Source organism: Myotis yumanensis, unplaced genomic scaffold (assembly GCF_028538775.1).
Source record: "Myotis yumanensis isolate MYYU_CA2020_CCGP unplaced genomic scaffold, mMyoYum1.0.hap1 SCAF_6, whole genome shotgun sequence".
Lineage (NCBI taxonomy): Eukaryota > Metazoa > Chordata > Mammalia > Chiroptera > Vespertilionidae > Myotis > Myotis yumanensis.
Genome location: NW_027223757.1, coordinates 67,770,631 through 67,777,057, shown reverse-complemented (window position 1 = coordinate 67,777,057; position 6,427 = coordinate 67,770,631).

Genomic DNA, 6,427 nt, shown 5'->3' with positions numbered 1-6,427 from the left:
AGGAAGCACAGGGCTGTAGAGCAGCCGAAGGTATACTTTCATAGAATGGGGGAGCTGGAAAGCTGCAACAGGTACTTTTCCATAGAATGAGAAAGTTGGGAGCAGCAAAAGGTCTATATTTATAGAATAAAGAGGAAGCCCTTCATTCAGAAGGAGAGGAAGAAAGCCCAAAGGGAGTAGGAAAACAATAAGGAAGGAAGGGGGATGGGGGGAAGAACCTCACATGTTTCATATGAGGTTCAACCTTTGATCCTAGGAGTTACTACAGTAACCAGTCAAAAGGAATAGTGACCAATCAGAGGGGATGTTAAGGCACCAGGATCTGCAGTCTTTATAAGCAATAGGGAAAAGGAACTCAGTGGGACCCTTTCCCCCTCCCTACTTGGGAGTCCATTCTGTGGGACTCTTTCCCTCTCCCCATGTGGGAGTCTGTACTTATCCATTTTTCGATTCCGGCAGACAAAGAATCCAGATTCCAGTCCAAAAATTCCGTATGAGCAATATACACAAAAACATAGCACAGTACTAAAATACTGTTTTCATTTCCCTTATAAAGTGGGTCCATTTCCACATCATATATTTTAGTTTTCTAGATTTTACTCCAGAGTGAAAAAAGATCAAAAGCAAAAATATTTTTGTTTGTTTGACCCTATGTTTTTAATAACTAACATAAAACTAGCATACAGACGAGAAGAGGTTTCTGTGAGAAATGGTACTAATCAAACTAAATGATTCATTGGCTTAACCTACCATTCTTATTTTTTGTGGATGATTCTTCTGTTAGTTTTGTTTAGTGTAGTAAATCTCCACACTTTATTGGGTTACAAAAAGCAATTGTCTTTGATAGTGTGAAATACGGATCTGATGAACATGGAGCTTTCCTGGTTGAAATGGGAGCAGGAGCATACCAGCACATCTATTTGTTCCTTTCACTAAACACCTGCCAATAAAAGCCACTGAAGTGCCTCCCTGTCTCCCTTAATGCACCTGGCACAAAATACATTGTGTTTGATCAATCTGTGGTAATTCATGTGTATGTATGTGTCTGTTTTGTACACAACAAAATCTATTTGGCTAGAAGGAAAATTTGTTGCTGGAATAAATATGTTTGAAACCACGTTATCATTCTGGAGTATATTAAACACTCTCAATATTTCTTAATTCTGCCCAAATCAGTAATAGAAATAGAATCCTAGCCTTACATTGGCTATACAAACTATTTCTTTGTTCACACAGAAATTATTTCAAAATATATTTTATTTATAAAGGTATCTTTTTTCTTTAAATGCGAAGAGTCATTAGTAGCTATTTGTAGAAGATGTCATAACTATGTGTAATTAATTGAATATATGGCAAAAGTGTGACCATGCATTATATTTATACATTTTTATGAAAACTTTTAATCCAAAATGACATCCTTTCTACCTAATAATTTAACAAATATCTATAATAATAAAAGCATAATATGCTAATCAGACCAGATGACCTTCTGGACGAAGCTGGGCTGCAAGGGAAGCCCAGGTCTCAGGTGCCTGTCAGTGGCCGGAGGGAAGCCTGGGGCCTGGGTGCCAGAGGGAAACTGGTGCCAGCAGCCAGGGAAAGGAAGGCCTAATCTTGCATGAATTTTGTGCATTGGGCCTCTAGTTCATCTATAAAAACTTACTAATGCATTACCCAAAATAAAGAAATGCAGTTAAAATTTTATTAATCTCATATATAAAGTACACACTAATCCTATTATACTGAGTTTCAATTTGTCATTGATCCAATAGTATTAACACACAAAAGGCCCAGACAATTATTATATTTAGTAAAAAAAAATCCATAATCTTTAAACAAATAGCTCATGCATATGAATCTCTGTCCCTGAAACTTAAACAAATTAATCTGTATATAGAAGATAAATTTAACCACTTAATGTTGTCTTTTGAGTACTTCACACTTAAAAATTATTATTTCTAATCAAACTAAATTATCAATAAGGATATAAAAATGAGAATTTTAACATTTTTATGGGACTAGTTACATTGCATATGCAGCCTGCTGTGAAGTATCTATCTGGCTGATTAAAATATATATTTATATATTTGTGGCATAAAAATAAAACATGATTCTATAGCAACTTGTAAAAGTTCAGCTTAGAGAATTGTCAAATCCTACTCTGTGAAATTAGACTGACTGGTTATGAACACTAGAGAAAATTGTGGGCCTGTTTTCTTGACACTGCATGATCATTAAAAATATAATCAGGAATTTTTAAAAATTGAATTACCTTATTGCAAAAAAGTCATCCAGCGAATAATTGTTTTAAATAATAGACTTTATTATTTTATTTTTAAAATATATTTTATTTTATTTTTTTGTCAGAGAGGAAGGGAGAGGGAGAGGGAGAGAGATAGAGAGTTAAAAACATCGATGAGAGAGAAACATTGATCAGCTGCCTCCTGCACACTCCCTACCGGGGATGTGCCTACAACCAAGGTACATGCCCTTCTCCAGAATCGAACCTGGGACACTTCAGTCCTCAGGCCCAAGCTCAATCCACTGAACCAAACCAGTCAGGGCTAGACTTTATTTTTTATAGAAGTTTTATATTTAGAGAAAAAAGAAAAAAGGAGTAAAGCAGTACAGGGATTTCCCACATACCCCTCATGGTACCCAATTTCCACTATTTTTATTTATTTTTTTGTTTGTTTGTTAATCCTCACCTGAGGATATTTTTTTCCATTAATTTTTAGAGAGAGTGGAAGATAGAGGGAGAAACAGAGAGAAAGAAACAAGATGTGAGAGGGACACATCAATTGTTTGGCTCCTGCAGGGCTCTGGGTATCGAGTCTGCAACCAAGGTACATGCTCTGGACTGGAATCATACCTGTAACCCTTCAGTCTGTGGGCCAATCCTCTAACCATTGAACTGAACTGGCCACCGCTCCCCTATTTTTAATATCTTGAATTAATTAGTGTGGTACATTTTTCATGATGTATGAGCTAATATACATGCATTATTATTAACTAAAGTCTATAGTTTACATTAAGGTTCACTCTCAGTGTTGTTCATTCTATGGATTTAGATAAGTATATAATGACATGTATCTACTGTTACATATCATCCTATATAATAGAAGGCTAATATGCAAATCAACCAAATGGCAGAATGACCGGTCACTATGACATGCACTGACCCCCCGGGGGCAGACACACAATGCAGGAACTGCCCCCTGGTGGTCAGTGTGCTTCCACAGGGGGAGCACTGCTCATCCAGAAGCCGGGCTCAAGGCTGGCAAGCGCAACAGCAGTGATGGGAGCCTCTCTCGCCGCCGCGGCAGCGCTAAGGACCCCTCAGGGGATGTCCACGGGGACTGGGCATAAGCTGTCAGGCAGACATCCCCCAAGGGGTCCCAGACTGTGAGAGGGTGCAGGCCGGGGTGAGGGACACCCTCCCCCACAGTGCACGAATGTCAAGCACCGGTCTTCTAGTAGTAAATAATAGTGCCACTTTCCTAAACATTCCCTGTTCTTCTTGTATTTATTCTTCCTTTCTCTTTCCAAATCCTTGTGAATCACTGATCTTTTTACTGTCTACATGACAGATAATTGGAATTATACATATGTCACCTTTTCAGATTGACTTCTTTCACTGAGCAATATACATTTAAGGTTCTTTCATGTATTTCCATGGCTTGATAGCAAATTTCTTTTTATGCTCAAAAATACTCCATGGTGTGGATTACCACAGTTCATTTATCTATTCACCTACAGAAGGACATCTTGGTTTTTTCCACATTTTGGCAATTACCGGTATTAGTTAAACTGCCATAAACATTTGTGCAAAGGGTTTTATGTAGATATAAATGTTAAAAACATTTAAAAATACCAAGGGATGTGATTGCTTAATCATATGTTAAATGTATGTTTAGTTTTATAAGAAACCACCAAATGTTTTCCAAAGTGGCTGTACCATTGTACATTCCCACCAGCAATGAATGTGTGTTTCTGTTGCTCCATCTCTTTGCCAGCATTGGTGTAGGGCAGTGGACGGCAAACTCATTAGTCAACAGAGGCAAATATCAACAGTACAACGACTGAAATTTCTTTTGAGAGCCAAATTTTTTAAGCTTAAACTATATAGGTAGATACATTGTTATTAACTTAATTAGGGTACTCCTAAGGCTTAGGAAGAGCCACACTCAAGGGGCCAAAGAGCTGCATGTGGCTCTGGAGCAGCAGTTTGCAGACCACGGGTGTAGGGAATAAATTTTAATTGGATTTGTATAGAAATATTATATGTAGTGAAACACCAGTTGATATAAAAAACTAAAAAATGAAATCCCTAGATATTTTGAAATGGGTCTAACTACCTCTCATTATCTCCTTTCATTTAAAAAATTTGAAGCATTACTCTTTAATTTTTTTTTTATTTATTTGAGAGAGAGAGAGAGAAAGAGAGGAGAGAAACATCTATCTGTTGCCTCTCGCACGTGCCCCCACCTTGGATCAAATCCACAACCTAGGTATGTGCTCTGACTAGGGAGAAATTCTAGATTTGGTGAAAAGTTTATAGATTTTATAGATAAAGATGCCATGTATATTTTTATTGATAGGTTATGGATATAGGAGAGAGATTGACTCCAAGGTTTTCATCTTGAGATAAAGACCTTCTACAGAACTGTGCTTTGATGAAGAGAGGAACCAACCACAAGGAAAGTCACTGATTTGCAGTGAAAATAGGAATTTGGGCTGATTAAGCAGCGATGCCTTTTAAACATACCTGTTGAAAGGTCTAGAAAATAATTGGATGTACACATATTATTAAGAAATTCAGGGAATATAATTCAGAAACCATAATTTGGACTGGATAAGATTACCTAGAGATATACTGTCATATATGCTAGCCTCATGTTGCTATAACATTTAAAATTAAATTAATCAAACTTCACTAAAAATTTAAAACTCAATTCAAAGTCACTTTAATCACATTTCAAATGTTTAATAGTCACAGGTGGCAACTGGCTCCAATAATGGACCGTGCACAACATTTTCATCATCACATTGTGAATTCTGTATATTCAGACACCATATCATTTGATAAAAACTAGTTTTGACTTTTTTTTTCTCTGTGCTTCCAATGATCAACCAATTTACATAGGAACACATATGTTGATCTGAATATTACTTCCCACTCCCCTAAGACATAAATACAGCTCAGTTCACTAAACCAACTTATTAATTGTGAGGTTGCTGTTTTTCACAGGAACTTTTTGTGCAAGGAAAAGAAACGTGTTTGTGTTTGCATTTCTGTGTGTGTGCATGTGTGAATTGTGTGTTAGAACTAAGTTGCAGTTCCCAAAATACATCAGCCCCCTTTCCCAGCTGTGTATACTTAAGCAAATTATTTAAGCTCAGTAAGTCTTGTTTTCCTCCTGGGTAAAATGGGAATAATAATGCCTATCTCAAAGTGTTATTATAAGGAATAACAGAACTGATGGTGGCTATAAAGTGCTTTGCACAGTAGCTGGCACATAGTAAGTACAATATAAATATTAGCTTTAAAAGTATCAACAGTAATAATAACACTATATAACTATATAAAAATAAATTGTTATTACACATATGTTGGAAATTGTATTACATTTTAAGAGAGAGCAGATACTAGAAATACATCTACCAGAGCTTGTTTTTGGCTTTTGTCTATAACATTAATAATGCTCAATTTTAGAGGTAATAGATGAGCATAGATGCAATTAATAAAACAATTTTAAGAGCTCCTAGAATAATGCATTTAAAATCTGTATTTTGTATGTTCAAATCCATATGAGAATATTTACTGTAAAAATTTTAATACCAGATTTCATGATGAGTATATGTTTCAGTATATTTTGTCTTCCCCTTCAAGTCAGAAGTCCATTAGCAGTAGAAGTTCTAGCCAACAAAATAAGAGTGGACTATTGAGATTTAAACAAGCAGTGTATTAATTACTGGAATCCTTGATGATTTCTGAATTAAGTTCTATGCCTGTACTCTCTAATTTCATAAGTAAATAAATAGTTTACTGAAAGTTGGACTTCCCTCACTAGTGATTAGTAGAAACCTCATTAATGCAGAAGTTATCCTTGTTTTGAGAGTTTATGCTTTTTTTTTTTTTTTGGTAAGCCTTTATCTGACTAGTGATTTTTTGTTCTTGGTTTTACTTCTTTGTCTTGATTACTGCTAGAAATTTAGGCGCTACATTGATGAATTTTAGAAAAAGATGGTAGATAAAACAGTTTTTCAGTTAATGTGTTCAAGAATCTAAAATGAGAAGAAGAAAAAGTTTAAGAAAGGGCATCTGTAGGGTCCCTTTCCATGTTACAGAAGCTGATCTAAATTTTCCTACATAATAGTTATCTAAAATGAATATACTTCTGTTCAGTTCATAGCCATACAACCC